Genomic DNA, 21127 nt, shown 5'->3' with positions numbered 1-21127 from the left:
GTGCTAAGTGCTTCTCCTTCCTAGATGGGCCAATGATATAATCCTTTAAATATAAAAAATGTGATATCACAATGCTGCTTTCTTCTTGGCACTTCACAGGACACTTCTTTGTAGTCTCCCTGGATCATTTTGTCACTGACCACCCAAAGATCGATCACCTTGGAAAAATGGAAGTCGTGATTTAGCTTCCACTATTCTTATGCGGGAATCATCACTTCATGGCTGAATGTCTCATGCACTGATTTAATCACTCATTCAACAGATATGTTTTGAGTCCCTACTCTGTACTATGCCTAAGATGAATGCTGCAGCTGCAGCTGTGAATACCATTCCCTCAAAATACAGGAACGTGAGCTACACAAGTGCATGCGAGGGAAGTAGGAGGTAACATGGGAGCACACAGAAGGAAGCCCTTCTTAGATTAGAAGCATTTTCTTTTTTCACTTGTCTCCCACATACAGCTCCTCCTCTCCAGCCCTACTGCCACCATCCTCATCATTTCACTCTTATATTTCCACAATAAGCCCCTTGCCTACCATCTCAACATTCAGATGCCTACCACATCCAATCCATCCTCCACACCGTGGTCACAGCCTTCTTTCTCTAATGCACATCTGAACATGTCTCAAACTTTCCTAACCTTTAAACTCTCTGAGCCTTTCTAATAAAACTGGAGCTCTTTTGCTTGGGATATTTCCATTCACACTTAATCTCTGCTTATCCTCCTGGCCTGATGGTTTGCTACACCATGGGGCTAAAATCCACATCTCTTGCTGCAGCCACACAGAACTGCTTCCAGCAATCATAGTTTGCTTTTTTGTGTGTTGTTTTTTATTTTTTCTGTCAGGAAAGCCCTTCTCTTCTCCCTGGTCTTCAAGACTCAGCTCACCTCAACCTCCCTAAGAAACCTTGATCTTTTTACCCTCCTTCAGGTGGCTGCCCTCCCTTTGTGCTTCCATAGTATCCTGGGCATATGTGTACCCAAACACTTACGCTAAGACATTAATTGTTAATTAGTGTCACCCAGTTGTTGTGCATCTCTGTATCCACCCTCCAGCACCATGTGCGCTAGCCACATGGGATGGCTTATTGTTACCCTAACTCATCAGACACTTTCACAAATTTCCTTTGCTTGGATTGTCCTTTCTATCCTTCCCTACCTGGTAAGAGACTACTCATTTTTTGAAAATATCTTAAAGATCACCTGCTCAAATTCCCCAGGGGAAGAAAAAAATCACATCTGTACTATTGCACTTGATTTGCCCTACAATTGTAACACAATCAGATAGCATCATAGTTACCTAAATATTATATTATGTTTCCCCTTCCTAGGAATCTGGGACTATTTTTTTTTTTTCTCTCCATCCTCATACTAAGTGCTGAGGTGTGTTTTCTGAATGTTGAGAAAATCCAGGAGCAGAGATGGAGTGTATAGCATACGAGTATATGTTAAAAGCCTAAAGTAAAGTACAGAGTTATCCTACTCTCTAATTATTTCATGTCTTAATCTTGTATTCACAACTAGATCATAAACACTTTGAGGGCCAGAACTATATTATACATTTTTATGTGACTTCCAATGTTAAATATGGGATAGGTGGTCAATAAATACTTATAAATACAATTTGAATATAATCGAATGAGTTGAACTTGTAGATGTAAGTAGAGGAAAAAGATCATAAAGAGAAAATAGGGCTCTAGGACAAAGCAAAAAATAATCTTAATCTTTTCTTGCCAAGTTTGCAAAAAAACCATGAGAATGTTCATCATGATAATTATATTTAAACCCCTTCTATGCCAATTTCAACTTGAAAATACTTCTGGAAAGATCTTTACTTCACTAGTTATTTAAAAAAAGAAAAAAAATTTCAGATTTCTATCTTACTGAGTGCTTTTTAAAAACCATGAAAGCGAGGCTGTTTGAATAATATGCATCACTTTCCCAATCACCCCCCCACCCCTCCCCCCTTCCTTTTTTTTCTTTTCTCAAAAACTTCTTCACTTTTGGCTATGTTGACTTATGAGTCAAGGTCTCTTTCCTATGTGAACTTTTTCAATTATCGCCATGTATATCATCCTTTCTCCCACTTCAAATAAGTTATAAAATATTAAAAACAAAAATTAATAAAGGTCCCCAGAGAAGCAGAGAGATGGCCTCCACCTGTCATCTCAAAGTTAAGAGACTACTCTCTGGCAACCCATAGTTACAAGTACTGGACTGAGTTTCTAGTGTCTTCTTCTGTCAGCATCAGCGTGGCTTCCAGGTTCCCCACACACCTCTCTTACAAATCCAAGGCTTCTGAGGTATAGAAGAGCCAAAAATATACCTGTCTGCCCATCCCACCTTCCAGGTATAAACATTAAGATGGAGAAACTTTCACGTGTGACACTTTCTAGGCTTAAAGAACAAATTTGGGATTATGCTAAAGGTTAACTCAGGAATAATCAAGTGTTTTATACTCCACGTGTGACATTCCAGAAATCTCCAAAATAGAGTCCTGGATGAATAAAAGTAACCAACCACAGCAGAAGTAGGAGAAAAACTACGTGAATTCCATGAAGGCTACAGGGTACCTTGCCTCACACTGGACCTCTTCTTGCCTTAATTGGCCTCTAGTCACTCCTCTCCTAAATGGCCATCATCTGTTCCTCTCCTTGTCGCCTTTGTCCCAGTTCTGCACTCCTTACTGGCTGATACAGTCTCTGCTGTTTCAAAAGGCCATTGGATTTGAGGTTATTCCCAGGTGCACTCTGAGACCCCGCCCCAATGGTGCTAACATTTTAGGGAACCCTTTTCTTGAGACCTCTTCCCTGGGACCAAAAAGATATTCAGAACGGTGTCAGTCCATCAGCTAGATATCAGGCTGCAGAGAATCTTTCCCACGAAAGAGGTTAAAAGGGGAAACGATATCCCCACAAAGAAAAATAACCCAGAATCCTTCACATATTCCACATGTGTGTCATAAAACCCCAGGGCAAAAATAAAGCCTCAGCTTCCCCTGGCTGCAGCCACCGCCACAGCGGCCCCAGCCCAGCTCCCCGGGCTTCCGCCTTGGTGTAGGTGAAGACAGCACCTTCCCGGGGGAAGAGAGATCCCGGCGCTCGGTGTTTCTAGGAGGTGATTATGGCAAGCCTTTCAGTAACTCATCATTCATCCCCTCACTGACCTGAGCCTCACCCCGGCGCCTCTGGCACTGGCGCTGAATGAGAAAGCCAAAGGCTGCCCCTCCAATTCTCCAGGTGACCTCCCCCTCCCCCCCGCCCCACTACGGTGAGCTTTGGGTACCGGGTTGGGGTTGGAAAGGATGACAGGTGCCCAACCTAAGGGAAAATCAAAGGCCACGCTTACAGCTAGGGGTGAGAAATCCCAACCCCCGCCAGGGCGGGAGTACTTGGCACCAGCTACCTGCAGGGCGCCCCCGCCCGCACGCCGGCTCCCGTCGCAGCCCGGAATGCAGCCAGGAGGGTGGAACCGGACGGAGGGAGCCTCCACGCCCCCTTTGTTTCCACGTTTCCCAAATGACAGGGGAGGAAAGTTTACAAGCAGGGACGGTGTCGCTTTCTGCTGGGTCAGTCTGACACCTTGCAGGAGGCTACCCTCCCTGGAATCTCCCTCTTTCCCTGCACAGCCCTCGCGCCGCCTTCATCTGCACCTTGAAACCAACAAGCCGGGTTGGGGCCACCTGAGCCGCCGCGTCCCGCTGGGAACCTGGCCCCTTCCGCCCGGGCGTCCTGGAGTGGCCCGCGGCTGCAGGCGCCCCACTCACCTCTGGTGGCGGAGCGTCCTCCCGTGCGCCCTACTGGGCCGTCCCGCTCCTGGGAGCGAGGTGCATTCAGGCAGCAGCCGGAGACACGCTCCCCGGACTCTGCTGCATTCCGCCTGCGTGGGAGAGCAAGCCCGCCAGCGCGCGGCGCGGGCGTGGACGAGTGTGTGTTTGTGCGTGTGTGTGCGCGCGCGAGTATGTGTGTGAGTGTGCGCGCGTGCGTGGGGCGGGGGTGAGCGAGATCACAGATCCCCCTCGGCGCCCATCCCGCGCTCGGCCTCCGCCTCCTCCTCTCGCTGCGGATTGCACAGGGTCCCGGTTTCAGGATCTCCTGTTTGTTTAATGAAAGGAAGGAGCAAAAGACTGGAGGGGAGGGGGCGGGGGGGGGGGCGGGAGAGGCTGGGAGGGCAACGGGCTGCGCATGCTCAGAGAGAAACATTGAGCGCTCACTCGAGCTCGGGCAGAGGGAGGAGCGCGAGCTGAGGGTGAAGGCGAGCAGGACTGCGCCCACCCGAGCAGCAAAGGCTCCGCGGGGTTCCCGGGAGACAGCTGGGAAACCCGACAGCAAAGGTGCGCCCTTCCCGAGGACTCCCTGACGCCCGCTGTGCGGGAAGCCAGCAGCGCCGGGATCCCGACCCATCCTAGGGGACAGCTTCAGCCTGGAGTCCTCGTTAGGCTAGGCTTTCCTCTCCGTGTATTTTTAGTGCTACCTCCGGGGTTCCAGTGCGCCGCTCTCCCGCCTCTGCACGCGGGGGACTGGTGCTTCTCCCCAGAGGTCCAGGAGGAACCACAGGCAGCAGGTCTCGACTGAAGGAAAATGAGTTTCCTCATCTGTGCTTCTTTCTTCCCCTCCCAACTTCCACTCTGTGAAGGGCAGAAAAAGGCAACTGTCCGCTTGGGTCCCAAAACAGGTTTGATGGTAGGTGCGAGGGGAGGGTCACACAAAAACCCTGTTCCAGAGAACAAAGCAGAAGTGGAAGGAAGGTGAGTCTCAGAGGGCTCCATACTCAGCCTCCTTTGGTGACAGGGTTAGATGGAGGGGACATTTGCCCTATTCAACAAGGCCATAAGAACAATAGATCCATTGTCCCCATTAACTCGAATGTCAAGGCAATTCTTCCTAAGTGGGGATTCTGGCTACTTGGTAAAGTGGAAGAACTGTCAACATGAGGAGAGTCCAGTAAGAGAACCTGAGCCTGCTATGGCTTGGTAACCTGAGGCCAGGGGAGACGCTGGGTGAGAGGCTTAGCGAGTGGAGTGGAAACTCTTCTTTGGTGAGATTGTTCTATGAGCAAAACAGGCAAGTAGTTAGGACCCATTGAAGAGTTTCCATTTTCAACCTCCTCCCTGTTCAATCACCACCTCTTTCCCCCACTTTCTCTCCTACAAAATATATCCCAAGCAGGGAACTCCCTGTAAAGGTATGCCTAAAACTTCCTGTTTATTCAGTTTTTTTTCCCTTTAGAAAAGGACTACCTTTTGGTCACCCAGTTTTGGAGAGATAGAAAACATCCTACTCTATGCAAATCTCTTCCAAGCTTTCATTAAAGATCACCTCCCAGCACTTCCATGCAGTGCAAGTGAGCAGATGCCTTCTTGCTGAACTCTGACCCCCATCCCATTCATCTTCCTAATAATAATGCTGAGTGACACTTGAACAGCAGGACAATTAGATCAAATCCGAGAGCACACCCAGAGTAGAGAAAATAGTATATCTAAATACCACCAACAAAAGCAAAAGTTTAGGAGAAAAGACCAAGGGAGAGCAAGAGAGGGAGGGAGGAATGAAGGAAGGAAAAAAAAAACTAAGAGAAAGGAAAAGTTCTTAAAAAGTGAAAGTGCCCTGAGTGTTAGAGGCTGGTTCCCTTCTTTTGGTAGCTCATTGAAAGGAGTAGAATTGCAGCATCTCTTTGCTTAAAGAACAGTGAGTCTGAGTCTCTATCCACCAGGTAGGGGAGATCAGGTTCTCCTGAAAAGCATCAAAGTTTCTGTAGTGAACCACTCACAATATTTGGGGCTCCTACTTCTATGCCTAAGAAAGGCCTTCCTTTTGGCACCAGGCTTCTTGGAAGGCATCCAAAACATCTGCCTTGTTACCACATTATCCTCAGAAGAGTGAATAGGGTTTCCTGGGATTTCAGGGTGTTAGCATTAGCAGGGCCTTAAGGAAGGAAAGCCATTCTTCCTGCTGGGGCACAGGAGGTGAGTTAGGGCTCTGAATCCAAGAAGTGGATGAGTCCTGGAACAGGGAGGTGGGGCTGGGGTAGCTACATGTCTCAACTTTGTATTTCTGTCAGCAGAGATGGTACTGGGGCACTTCCTCCTACAATGGGCAGTGTCCAGAACTGTCTGTCCAAGAAACACACTCTCCTTTGTCTTAGCCTGGCCTTGGGTGAGGAAAAAAGGGACACCCTGTTCACCATATCAAAGCTCCAACAAGGTCAAGGGTGAAGGAGACTATAAATCTGAGTTGCAAATAAAGTGGAGTCCCTTTACGGTGCTGCTATGGGAGCAGTTCTGGAAGAGATTGTTACTGTTTGGGGGAGAGTAGGGAAAGCACGAGGGACATTAAATGAGATGATGTACATAAAACACAGTGCCTAACACATAGCAAGCTCTCAATAACCTGTAGCTGTTATTTTGGTTATTAACATTTTCATCATTATTATCACTTTTTTTAAATGTTGTTTTCTAAAGGCTGAGATTAACCCCCCCTAAGCTTAAATGAAACAGACGGAAGTCAAATGCCTTCCAATTTTCCTGCTGGCTTCCTCCATTGCCTCCTCACACAATCATCCTGATCAATGATGTATTCAAATCCTTGAAATGAAAAGCATGCTAAAAAAATGTGTGGCAGTGTGAATGGTGAATAACCTCAACTTTCACCCTCCACATTCAGATCCAGACATAAGTGTGAGACAGCATGGTTTTTCAGTAATATACTTCAAGCACTTTTCACTACACACATCTCACAGAGAGTAAGGACCCCTCCCATCGGGTAGTCAGGATCTCCTGAGATAATACTCCACCTACACTGACTCACCAAACTTTGTATTTTCACCTTTTTTTCCCCTTCCTTCTAATTTCAGCTATCTAATGTGTTACTTCTCCTAGGTAACAGAATGCCCAAAGCCAATTAATATGCACACATCTGCAGATGATTTTGAGAGAAATTAATGGTAAGACTTTCAGTGGCTGCAGATATTTTCAATGCTGCTAAAATTCAGATTTCGGATGTAGCATTCATCCCCCTATCTAGTGGACAATCCCTAAACTTGGCACCTCTCTCCAACAACAAACAAACATGTCTAATGGCCTCACCAACTATGCTAGCAAAATAACCCAGAATTTTTGATGTTCAAGACAGAGTATCGATAAGAAAAAAACAACACCCAGAATTAATAAAACCCAGTAATATAGACATAGTGTTTGAACATAAAAGTCTCCAAAGTTATGGCTGTTACAGCAATGCCTTAGTACTTAGAAAAGTGTACAAAAGGAATTCCATCAGGTTATGTATTACTGAAACAATATAACGACTCTACGGTGATGGCAGTATACACATAAGTTCTGCTTAGAATATAATCTAATAATTATGAAGCATACCATTTGCATTTGAATTGTATAAATTTCATATATATACATATATCAATATTTTGTGGTTCAGTAAAAATGTCAAGTCGTGACTGTAAGGGCCGAATTTGTGATTTATTATTATAAAAATCAATATGTTTCCATGAACATCAGAAACTATTACTATCCTTATAACCCTTTCCATGTATTCTTATTGTCATTGTTAACTCATCAAGTCTTCTTTTTGTGTCTGACTTGCCCCCACCTTGGTCAGATGTGAGCCATTCGAGGGTGGAAGTTCATTTCTTTTTTATTTATGCTCCAGGTACCTCATGAAAATAAACAAGTAGTAAACATTCAGTACATGTTTAAATAGTGAATGAATAAATGTATAGCCCAAAATAAATTTCTGCTGGTAACATGTTGACAGAAAAAGACTCCTAAGTACAATGACCTTGGTACTCCTCATAGATGATGAATTCAATAGACACTATTTTTTAAAGTTTTTTTGTGTGTGATTATCTAAAAATGGAAGTTGGATGAGAAAGGCAAAGCAGGTTCTGCAGATAGCTTTTATCCCCTTGGAAACATATATATCAAGCACATTCTAATTTTTCTGGTTCAGAAAGAGAATGCATTTTGGATCAAAATGCATTACTATTCAAGGATAGCTTCTTGCTGGCCAACTTAATCCAGCCAGAATAATGTTCTAATTTATTTAACTTTTCCCCTAAGTAGGATGAAACAGTTGAGTCAATAGTGGTTTTTCTCTTCAAAAGGGATAATCCAAAAAGTGAAAAGGACCACCCCCAGGATCCCACCCCCAGCATTTCTTTTATTACTGTCTTGAGTGAAAGGGACCAGTAAAAAATTGGTCCTGTCATGTTCTATCAATCACATGGACCAGCCATGGCACTCTCCTCAGATGATCTTAATTTGAGGGTGCCCTTTGTTTCTTGCTGGAATCTTAACTGATACAGATTTAAAGAATCTTTTTTTTTTTTAACTATAGACTCATCTCACCCACTGTGGATTTATGCTTGTTTTTACTTGATCTGCTCTGATTTCTGGGTTCCCCCATGTACCATGATTTGTATTCTGGGTTACTACCATCTGTTTCCCAGCCTCCAGGAGCCACACATATTTGTTGCTGCAACTCTTACCCTGTCTCCACAGCCCCACAACTGGGACCTAGACACCCATTATTGAATACCCCACTGTTTGGTTCTAGCCCTAGTATCATCCTTGCCATCTCCTCTTGGAAACTTCACCAGGAATTGTTAGAATCATGACTCAACTTCCCTTGGACTTTACATGTTGTAGACATTCCACTGCTGACAATTCTTGCCTGCTGACCCCACCCAATCTAGGAGAGGCTGGTCTGCCAGAGCCCATCCATCTCTCTTCTTCTGTCGGTCCCATGCTGCTAACATGGAACACTTCACTCCCAAAGATATTAGTGTTTTCGTTTTTCTCATCTTCCTAATGAGAGGCCTGAATAAATTACTCAATCATCACTTATTAATAGTCTAGACCAGGGATCAACAACCTTATTCTATAAAGAAATAGATGATATATATTTTAGGCTTTGTAGACCATGCGGTTCTGTCACAACTACTCAACTCTGCAGCCACAAACAATGCATAAAAGTGTGAGAATGGCTATGTTCCAATTTTTTTCTTTCCTTTCTTCTTTCCTTCCTTCCTTCCTTCTTTCCTTCCTTCCTTCCTTCCTTCCTTCCTTCCTTCCTTCCTTCCTTCCTTCCTTCCTTCCTTCCTTCTTTCCTTCCTTCCTTCTTTCTTTTCTTTACAAAAACAGGTGGTGGGCTGGATTTGGCCCACAAGCTATAGTTTGCCAACCCTGAGTCAAATCCTTCACTTTCTGCCCTTCACCTCTGCAACCAGCAATGTGTTAGGTAGAAGGAACCTGAAGAATCCTGCTTTCTGTCCTTCCTATAGGAAAATAATAAAAACCATGAAAGTGGTACAGGAAATCTTAGTTCATTGTCAGTTGAGGGGCTTCTTGTCAGCATGGCTTTCACACTATCTTAAGAATATACTCAGAAAGTTATTTTTTTCTTTTCTGCAAAGCAGTTGGCTATATTTTCCACATGGAACAGTGGCAGCAACAGCAACTATTCTATTTTTAGCCTAAAACTAACTTGTACAGTGTAGAAGTTTAACGAGAGGAATATTTTTAAAGCAAATGGAAAAAAATCATAGTGTGAGCACAATATTCCTGTCTGTTAAAGTAGGGCAGGTAAATATATTCTAATTAAGGCTAGCACTTTAAGATAATTGCCTCTCCAAAGATAAATAAACTCAACCCCAATAAAGAATACATTCTTATGTAGGTCCTAGTATATACCTCTACTGAATTGAACTCACACAAATTTAGCTGCTGGCTAAGCATTTTTACACATTTAATCCAAAGTTATAAAATTAAGCCTATCTAAAAATTTTACTTCCCCAAAGCAATCTACAGATTCAGTGCAATCCCTATCTGTATTAGTCTGTTGGGCTGCCATAAAAAGTACCTCAGGCTGGGTGGCTCAAACAACAGAAATTCATTTTCTCACAGTTCCGGAGGCTAGAAGTCCAAGATCAAGGTGTTGGCAGAGTTGGTTTCTTCTGAGGTCTTTCACCTCAGCTTGTAGATGACCATCATCTCCTTATGTCTTCACATTGCCTTCTCTCTATACATGGCTATATCTAAATGTTCTCTTCTTTTAAGGACACAGTCATATTGAATCAAGACCCACACTAATGATCACATTTTAACTTAACTACTTCATTAAGATCATATTTCCATATACAGTCACATTCTAAAGGTCAGGATTTCCACATACGAATTTTTTGGGTGAGGCACAATACAGACTATAACACTATCAAAATCTCAATCATGTTTCTTGCAGAAATAGGAAAACTTATCCTAAAATTCACATGAAATCTCAAGGGACACCAAATCACCAAAAACAATCTTAGAAAAGAATGAAATTGGAAGCCTCACACTTCCTGTTTTCAGAACTTACTACAAAGCTACAATAATCAAAACAGTGTGGTACCGGCATAAAGACAGATGTATAGACCAGTGGAATAATACATAGAGTGCAGAAATAAAACCCTTGCATATATGGTCAAATGATTTTCAACAAGGGTGCTAAGATCACTCAATGGGGAAGGGAAGTCTGTTCAACAAATGGTGTTGGGAAATTGGATAGTTACATAAAAAAAACAATGAAAATGGACTCTTACATAAACTGTATACAAAATAAACACAAAAATCAATCAAAGACCTAAACATAAGATCTAAAACTATAAAACTCTTAAAAGAAAACAGAGGGAAGTCTTCATGACATTGGATTTGGCAATAATTTCTTGGATGTGCCACAAAAATCACAAGAAACAGAAGAAAAAAATAGATAAATTGTATTTCATTAAAATTAAAATTTTCTATTCATGTAAGGACACTAGCAACCAAATAAAAAGGCAACCCATGAATAGGAGAGAATATTTAAAAATTATATCTCTGGAAAGGAATTAATATTTGATATATAAAGAGGTCCTACAATTCAACAACAGCAGCAAAACTACCCAATTTAATAATGGACAGAGAACTGCAATAGACATTTCTCCAAAGAAGATGTACAATATCTAATGTGCCAATATTTCATGTGCCAATACGTACAAGGAAAGATACTCAAAATCATTAATCATTAAGGCAATGCAAATCAAAACCACAATGACAATAGTTATAAGAAGTAATAGATAATAATGTGTAATTTTCATGGAAAATAAAAAATACGAGTTATCACTTCATACCCATTAGGATGACTATTATCAGAAAGAAAAAAAAAGAACATAACAATTGTTGGCAAGCATGTTGAGAAATTGGAACCCTTGTATATTACTGGTAGGAAGGTAAAATGGTACAGCCACTGTAGAAAACAGTATGGCAGTTCCTCAAAAAATTAAAAATAGAATGATTGTATAATCCAGCAATTCCACTTCTGGATATATATCTGGGTATGTCATCCTGGGTGTATTCCTGAGTAACATACCAGGTAAGATAGTCATTCATTCTTTTGTTTAACCAACATGTATTAAATGTAATCAGTGAATTTAAGGTAAAAAAATTCCAGATACTACTCTGAGGAAATTATTCTTAATATTCTCACTCTGCATTTGTGTTATTTTTAGTTTACAAATGTACGGGCTGAAATAATTCCATGAAAAGTATAAAGGAAGTGCCCTGAGGACTTAGATAAAACAATCTTATGGTGTTACTGGAAAAGTACAGTACAATCACATGAAAAATTTATTTTAACTATATAATTTGGATGTAGACATGAATTATAACATATAGTCATTCAATAAAAGTTGTTAAGAGTATGTTTCCTAATCCCTGCATCATCCTATAGCCCTTATAATTGGTATATAATACATTAACCCAACAAAGTGCCTAAACCATTCTTCTGATTAGGAAAACTCAGGAAAATTATTGAACTATATACCAAACCATACAAATCTTTCATAAAATACCAGTGATAATTAATATCATCATTATTATCATCAGCAGATAATCTTTATCAGAATTAGTCACCGTTAGTCTGTATACCTTGGTAAGCCAAAGATTCAATAAGGCTGGGTATCTGTTGTTTTGGCTTACAGTAATGGTATTCATATTTCCTCCAAGAAACCACCATTCTCCAACTACCAACTCATGTGATTTGGGGATGAAAAAACCCTCCCACCTCCAAGCATGTGCATAGAACCCCAGCCGAGTTATTTAGAATCTCCCATTGCTCTAGCCACTGTGGTGTCTCAGAGATGGCAAATGATCCAGACCAGGAAAATTAGATTAAAATCCAGGACTTTTGCTAACAGGAAAGAAAATGACTCCATTTGCTGGGATTCTAATCATTTAAAATGCTGGAAGGAGAGAAGCCTCAACATAGTTTTGTTCCCATAACCCTAGCCACGCCTTAAAGTATCATTGGACTTTTCATTTACTTGAGAAATTAATTCAGTTTTGCTGAAGGCATTTTGAATTAGGTTTTCATTCCCTGACCCCATTGAAAATGTCTTTACGACATACAAATTTTGGCATCTCTTTAAGAATAATAATGGCAAACAAAAGGGAAAGCAAGCAAAGGATGGGAACAATGTTAAAGAATCACACAGCATGACTGATTTCTAGGCCTGAACATTGGAGGCCGTCTTCCACCCATAGCATACAGCTTGCGTGTCCTCTTCCCCTTTTCTGAATCGCCAGATTTGGAGGCTGGCACTTTTCAAGGCTGACACCTACCGTTAGACAGATGGAGCTGAGGGGGGCAAGGCAGAGGCCAGCCAGGCCCTGCCAACTCATTTGGCCTGAGGCCCAGCCCTACGCTATAACCACTACTGCCGTCAATATCCAGCAAAGATTGGTCTCAGTTCTCCTTCCTGTCAGCTTCTCTAGGCTCCTGAAGATGACAGCAGAGTTGGAAACTCCTGGATCCTACCGGACCTGGTGGGTCCATGAGCTATTAACAGCTTTGTGTGGTTGGACAGGTATCCGTTGGCACTTAGGCAGGCTGAAGCTGCCTCCCATCCCAGAGGCTCCTGCACCACAGGGTTAGTCAGGGAAAGTGCTGGAACAGCTGTCACCCCTCTGACTGCCAGGCTGATCTGATTGGCTTGGTAGGTGTTCCCTTCTTCCACAAAGCTCCCAAAGTTGTTCAGTTCATACACATCAACTTTCCAGAGAAAGAAGAATGTTCTTGTTTGTTCTCTTCCCCACATCCATCTTTTATTCTGTATCCAGAAGTGATCTAAAGTATAATCTGACCATGTCACTGACTGACTAGTCACTCTTCAATGAAAGGCTTTCCCCAGGCTGATTCTCAAGATTCTTCATGATCTTGACAAAAACTTCATATGTATGTAGCACCCTAAAATCTTATCTTTCAATCTTATCTTTCTGCCCAAATCTTGTCACCTCCCCACCATTCTAAGTGTGTTAAAGTTTCTCTCCCTGGTACCACCTACATGTTGTTCTGAGTTTCCCATCATATCGACCTAAGTCTTATTTGTTCTTCCAGTGTCAGCTCAGACACCACCTCATTCAGAGAGCCTTCTCTGAATCCCCCAAAGTGGGAGGGAGGAAGGGAAGGAAGTACCCCCTCCTCTCTGTTCTCACAGCACCCTGAGTTTATCTCCAGCCTAGCACTTCTCCTACTATATTGCAATTACACATTCATATTTGCGATTCCCTTTATAAGCTCAGAACAAATTGTACGCAGGAGTTATGTCTTTTACCTGGTATATAATAGGCACTTAGCTTATGTTTGTTAAATGAATAAATGGCATATGAATAGCTGTGCTTCCCTACCAGAATCAGGGCATAAAATGTGGCAGTAAATGCTGGGTTCTTAAGCGTTGTCTCATCTCAGGAAAACATGTTGCTTTCTTTTTCTGCTCATCCATAAGACTGCCTCCTGATTCAAAATGAAATGTGGATTGTGCCGGCCTGATCACAGAAGCAGAAGGACTCGCCACTGTTTGCTGCCTCTACTTACTAGATCTAAAACGAAAAAACTCTTAGCTCTGGGGCATCCCATCACCACATCCACTGAACCAAATCACTTTTAGCCCTGTGCAGAGCACCAGGGAACATAGCCCTGCTTTGGCACGTCAGTCGTGCCAGTTTCCCCACACGTCCAGGGGCTGCTGGACTACTTCATGCCTACATTAGTGAGTGTCAGCAGTATTAGGGGCAGTTGGACCTTAGTGGCACCTGCAATGCTGGCTCAGTGTATTGGTTTTGTCACAAAGATCAGCGTCTGTGCCAATAATGGTGGACATCAGGAGCAGTTGCCATGCTGAGGCTCCCTCTTCCAGTATAATGTTTTCCCTTGCTTGCAGGCAAAATTAAATAGAAAAATGGTTGTCTCTATGTAGTGGAGGAGAGAATCTCTTTATCTCTCCTTGTGACCCCATTTGATACACCATAGAAACTGAAAGAAGCCAGAGGAATGCTGTTTGTTTTTCAATGAGACCATTTTCTCTAGATTGGTATGAACTAAGATAACATTATAATCTCTAAAGACTACATTGAAAAAGAGCCCAAAACCTTGAGTTCAAATCCTGGGTGTGCTCTTTACTTATTTCTCACACTGGTATTGGGTAAGGCCCTCAGCGTCAGGGTCATCATCTGTGAAACAGCAACAATAAAAATCTACCTAACTGGATGAATATATGGATAAGAGCATGTGTATCAGTGCTCTACAAACATGGAGTGTGATGAGCCACTCTGCACAGCATGGTTCTTTGTACAAAGAAGGTGCTCAATTAATACTTGTTCATTTGAAATACAAGTGAGCTATTTGTAGCTCTGAATACTGCAATGAAATGTTGCCAGGATAAATTGATAAATCCTAATTCTCTCCATGTCACATCAATCTCCTCAGTTTGGGGGGAAGGATTGACATGACATGTGCTAGATGTTTTGCATCTGGGTGGGAACAATATATAGGACCCGAGTCTATTTCAGTGATGCCCTCAGAGTTCTGAAGCAGCAATCACACTTCCTGGGCATCCTTAGAGAGGCCCACAATCCCACAAAATTCTGCCTTATGCACCCTCAGGAAGATAAGGGGTGAAAAGGCTGTAGGGAAAGGTTACATGGACTCTCCCCTAACTACTTAGCAACATAGAGTTTTGCTGGTTGTAGGCGACAGAAGCAGTCAACATCACCACCAACTACCAAACAAAAGTCATTCACAGCTTCACTCCCCTCTATGAATGGAAAAGGCAGTCTTGGCTAATTAGATTTCAACAGATCCGTTTCTAGTAGTGCCTCAGATGACATTAATCACGATTCAGATAAAGCAGGAATCAGCAAATTCAAAAAGCCTATCAGGTAGGCAATGAGAAAACTGAGGAAAGCTGGGTATAGATGGAGGTGCATGGTTTGGTGGGAGGGTCTGGGGTGGGTCAGATAGTGTGTGCCCTTCTAAAGGACGCAGCTGATGCTTGCCATGCAGGAAAGCAGCAAAGTGTTTCCAGCTCTTTGTTTTTTCTAGAGAAGTTGCAAATGAGGTATTGCATGGAATTTTTGATTTTCTTAAAGTTGAATAAAACTTTTCTGGAAATGCCTACAAAGAAACCCTGTGTTGGCCAAGAAATCGCATCTGTGAGCAGGATTCAACCCCTGGGCAGCCAGTGTGCATCTTCTAACATAGAGCTTTGCTGCCACTCTTCAGAGATTTCTTACTGTAATGAGGGTCATCGGCTCCCCAAGGGCACATCTTAGAGCGTGTGGATGACCGGATTATGCTACAGTCACCAGGAAATTATGAGGTGCAGTAGGACCTATAAAAAAGGAGCAGTGATATCATAGGGTACAATTTCTTGTGAAGCAAGGGGCAGTAAGGTGAGTGAGGTGGTGAGGGGGCAGCTGAAAGCACATAGAAGCGAGCATGCGCACACACGCGCGCGCACACACAAGACTCGATCTCATGGATTCATCACATAAGCAGAAACATATGCAATGAACTCAACAGAGGAGTACTATAGGTGAATGGAAAAAGCATTATGCTCGGAAACACAGACTCCTTAATAAGTGCAATTTACCAGGCTTAGTTTCCTCGTCTATAAAATAGTGAGGAAAATAATGATTTCTTTGTAAGCTAGAGGATTCAGTAAGATAATATGTTTGGCACCCAGCACAGTGTCTAGCAAATAGTATATTCTGTTGCTCTTATTATTATCACTATTATTATTGATGTTAAGCCCATGCAGGCAAAGGCTTTCCCTCTAACACACTTCAGATCACCTAACACACTCGGAGTGCTAGACCCTCACGAATGTCATCTCCAGTGGGTGGCTCCATGCTTTTGCACATTGCTAATGAGGAAAGACTCATTGGGATTAGCCTGAGCGACTGATTTGGAAAATTCAGTTACACCACTGCCTCCTGCAGCTTCTCTCATTATACTTCTCCATTGGGTGGGCGTGAGGAGCAGCAGGGCAGCTCGTCAGTAGCAGTGCTCTTTGCCAATAATGAAGTCCTTTCTATAGTGAGAAATTCAGCAGAAAAATGAGGCAATCACCATTTTTTATCGTAGTTGACATATTTTACTTCCCCACTGCCTGAGCAAGATCTTTGTGAAAACGGAGAAACAAACAGTTAATGACATTTTCCAAAGGAGTCTGATATGCATCTGGGGTCTAATGGGCTGCAGTTGAATAGGTGGAGGCTGCGTGGGAGCAGTTCTGAATTTGTCAACCTGTCCACCTGCCAATTTCAATGTGCCTTTATTCATCCTGCCTGTCAGTCTTTCAGGGCTGGTCTCTGGAATGACTAGTGTATGGATGAGCTATCATAAAATGGGAAACACATGTAAATGTCTGCAAATCAAAAAATGAAAAGATAGACAGTTCCTTACTGGTCACCAGTCAGTCATGTGTATTCATCAAAGGGAAACAAACTAGCCCAACAGGCAACATTTGATGCTGTGCTCATGTCTTGTTGTCTCTCTTCAGATAGTTGTGCTAAAAATCCTAAGAGTTGTCGATGAGAAGACAAGGTTATTATTTGGGGAGAAATAATAGATTTTTTCCCTTTCCAATTTTTTTTATGCTTTTCATTCTATGGGCTACAGGTTTCAATTTAACATAGTATTAGTAGAAGGCTTCTCTTGGAGAATAGACAGAAAGATACTGCTATCATGTGACTTGTGTCCCTCCCCAAAATTTGTATATAGAAGTCCTAACCCCCACTACCTCAGAATGTGCTTTATTTGGAAATAGGGTCACCATAGATGTAATTAGTTAAGATGAGGTCATACCAGAGTAGGGTGGGCCTCTAAGACAACATGACTGATGCTCTTATCCAAAGGGGAAATTTGGACACAGAGACACACACACAGAGAACACTATGTAAGGTCTAGAGTTATGCTGCCACAAACCAAGGCAGCTAGGAGAGAGACCTGGAATAGATCCGTCCCTCGTGCCTTCAGAGGGAGCATGGCACTACTGGCTCTTTGATTTCAGATTTCTGGCCTCAGAATTGTGATACCATAAATTTCTGTTGTTTTAAGCCACTCAGCTTGTGGCACTTTGTTATGGCAGCAATTTAATACACCTGTAAGCCAATAAATTGAATTTTGGTCAATAGAATATAATGGGTAACCTGGATAAATAAAAGGAATTGCTTGAATCTTATTATAAAGTTTATACCATAATGCCACCATTTATATTATTTTGTTATACATTTATATGTGGTACATTCATGTTGAGATACCTTCCAGTGAAGGACAGTTATTGTAGAAAAAAAAAAGTTAATAAAATGCAAATAGAAAGAGAACACCAATATCAGAGAAGATAGAGGAAGGACATATATTAACTACAAGGATTAATAAAATTTCTGAAACTGGGTCTTAAACTTTTCTCAATCCCTCCTGATTGCCTGAGCAAAAAAGGAAACATAGATCACACCACAGAAAATTGAGGGAGCTTATCAGTTTTCTCATAGATACAAACCTTTGGTTAACATTTTATTATTTTGTAGTTTACTACTATTACTTCTACACGATGTGCACTAAAAGAAAGGGCCAAACACAGTAGTTTCTACTGACTGTAGGACGCATGGTTCATGCCATCCATTAGTAAAGAAATTCCAATATGCATTAGGTATGTCCCATGATGCCCATCTGCCCACTTAGCTATTTCTCAGTAAACTTAATAATCCATGGCTTGTTCCATTTCAACCACATTGTCTCATTCTGAAATTCTCTTTAAGGTACATATTAGAAATTCTATATAAACTTCCCTTTTACTTAACTTTCTCATTCTTTCTTTTTTTCTTTTGATAATAAATTCTAAGAAAATTTCTCAGCTCTTTCAGGTCTGTAATTTACTCTAACTAAATCCATTCTTCTAGTCAGTTCATTGATTTTTTTACTTTTTGATTGATTTTACTCTTTACATTTTAACCATGTTACTGATTTTTAAGACCTCTAATTGGGTCCTTTTCATAATTTCCTGTTCTTGTAAGCATCTCTATGAAAATACTAATTATACATATTTAAAAGCATTTTTCCCATTATTCTTATTTCTTTGGTAGTAGTTGTTTTTGTTGTGTTTTTTATTTTTTTTTGGTTGAATTTCATGCCTTTCTTTGATGGTACTGTTGTTTTTCTTTCTCAAATATATGGTGATTCTTGGTTGTCTGCTTTCTACATAACTGATCATCTTTATTCATTCACCTATGGATACTTTTTGGCTTATAATGCCTACCTCTTGTGATAATAATGATCAAGAGGAAGGTTATGCCTCAGGATGCAGCATGTCAATAACATTTCTTCTGGGTTTCTTTATCTACTGGGATGATGCTGTCTCTCCAGCCCAGCTATCCACATTTCCCACTTGATCCTGTGGATAAACACATCTGCTTCTTTTGCTCAACATAAGTTGTGTTGGGCTAAGAACCAACCTGCTAGGTAGCTCTTAGTGCTGTTCCCCAATCACCCAGGACCCCTTCGATTCCTTTTGCCCATTGTTTCTAAACTGGGAGTACTCCCAGAAGCACTCAAGTCTGCAGTTTTCTTTACCAATCTGCATCCATATTTTCTTAATATTTAATTATCTCTAGGACTATCCTGTCCTATTTGCTAGCATCCTATGGATGTATTATTTTTATGTATATTTTAATTGTTCTATGGTTTGGGGTAAAAAATACATGCCTATGCCTGAGCTTAGTCTAGTGTCATGATCTGGGTCCCCAGAAATCTCTCTTTCAATGATCCTGTTTACCCTCACGGTGGAGCTGACAGTGGAATACTGGCAAATGAAAATTCCAACAACTAAGAGAAATAAAGCATTCACTGTTATTTTTATACATTGTTTTGAATGGTCCCTTCACACTACCGTGAGATATGCAAAGACTAAAATTCTATTATAAAATTAAAAAGAATCTGTGTTTCACTGTTTTTTTTAAATACTGCACACTTTTTTTTTTGGAGAAGCATAGCAAAGTAGGAATCATATTTCTGTGAGATTTTTAAAAGGCTGAGCCCAGTGAATATTTGTTTTTTATTTTACATTTTATTGAGGTATAATTAAAATAAAAACACATAGACATTAAGAGTTTAGTTCAATTAATTTTGATAATTGTATATACCCACATAACCATCACCCCAAATCAGATATTAAATATAAAACCAACTTTGCATTATTGGAATAAGCACCACAATTTTATAGTGTTACTTTTTAAAAAATATTTCTGGATTGAATTTACTAGTATTTTGTTTAGGATTTTTTCATCTATATTCGTGGTAAATGTTAAATTAGCAAACTCAAAATCATCTAAGAAGGTTTCAGAGAAGTCATTCTTTATTATTTTTTTCTTTTCTTGCCTTTTCCTGTAACTTTTTTGTTATGCCTATAACACATAGCCCAATAATTTTGTTACTGTTGATATTTTTCAGCACGTCTCTTACATTCTTACTCTTTTTCTTATTGTTAGCATTTACTGAATGTTTACCATGTGCTAACTAACACAGTGTTGTGTTAACTACGTTGCATTATTATTGCAGTATCTCATTTAATTCCTCAAACAATTCCTTGTTTCCCTGAAAATAAGAGCTAACTGGAAAACAAGCCCTAGCATGATTTTTCAGGATGACATCCCCTGAACATCTTTTGGAACAAAACTTAACATAAGACGCGGTCTTAGTTTCGGGGAAACACAGTTGTATTTGGTAGATATTATTAACCTCCCAGTTTTATAAATAAGGAAAATATACTTAGAGGCATGAAATATGTTACCCAAGATCATAAGTTTGGGCTTAAACCACTATTTTTATGATTTCAGAAACATACCCCCACCATATTATTTTGCTTCCCAGCCTCATTCAGGGATTTATGAAAAGTATCCATTGACTATACTACTTGCCAAGGTGCATTAGTTACCACAAATTCTGTGAATCAAAACAACAGGAATTTATTCTCTCACAGTTCTCTAAGCTAGAAGTCAGAAATCCAAGTGTGAGAGGGGCCACATTCCCTTTGGAAGCTCTAGGGTAGAATCCATTCCTTGTATCTTCCAGTTCCTAGTAACTGTCAGTCCCTTAGGTTGTGGCCGCATGGCTGTCTAATCCATCTTCACACTACCCTCTCTGTGTGTATGTGTCTAATACATTCTGTCTCAAATCTCCCTCTCCTGTTTATAAGAATACATATGACTACATTTGGATTCCCCCCTCACCTCCCAGGTAATCCGAGATAAACTTGCCTCTCAATATCCTTAACTGAATCACATATTTTGACCACATAAGGTAATATTTGTTTTTTTGCCCAATAAGGTAACATTCACAGGTTCCAGGGATTAGGAAATGAATTAATTTTTTGAGGGGAGGGTATTTTTTCAGCCCACCACAACAAGGCAAACGGAGTCGAAAATGGCATGCTTTCCAGATCAGACGTCTTTTTCTTTGGGTAAAATTCCATTGACTCTTACCTAGACTGGCTCTTAGGCTTCGTTCTACAGATGCTCAGTCTGTAACATCAGCATGATATCGTTTATTATTGCCAACTTATGGGCATGTGGAAAAATAAAATGAGATATGACATATAAAGTACTTTCTGAACAGTATCATGAAAAGAATATAGGGCCTAATTCTACATTCTAGGTTCTGGAATCAGACACTGGGGTTACATCCTGAGTCCTGCCACTTACTAACTTAGTGACCTTGGTCTTTCCATTTATAAAGGAAAGGGAAGATACCTACTTTACAAGTTTTG

The 21127-nt window shown here is 41.1% G+C and overlaps 1 protein-coding gene across 2 annotated transcripts in view; it reads right to left on the bottom strand.

The window, feature by feature from the left end:
• PLPPR1 (phospholipid phosphatase related 1) overlaps window positions 1-4121 on the bottom strand; it is a 216109-nt gene extending 211988 nt beyond the window's left edge. Inside the window, exon 1 of one of the 2 annotated variants that reach the window (XM_081067816.1) lies at window positions 3768-4121. The gene's annotated coding sequence lies outside the window, so the exon portion shown is untranslated. The remainder of the gene's footprint in view (window positions 1-3767) is intronic. The other variant, XM_081067819.1, reaches the window with a different exon arrangement.
• Between the last annotated feature and the right edge of the window lie 17006 nt (window positions 4122-21127).

The sequence above is a fragment of the Rhinolophus hipposideros genome (assembly GCF_964194185.1).
Source record: "Rhinolophus hipposideros genome assembly, chromosome: 11".
Taxonomy (NCBI): domain Eukaryota; kingdom Metazoa; phylum Chordata; class Mammalia; order Chiroptera; family Rhinolophidae; genus Rhinolophus; species Rhinolophus hipposideros.
The sequence above is the reverse complement of the archived record's forward strand: the minus strand, read 5'-3'. Positions and strand labels throughout refer to the sequence as shown.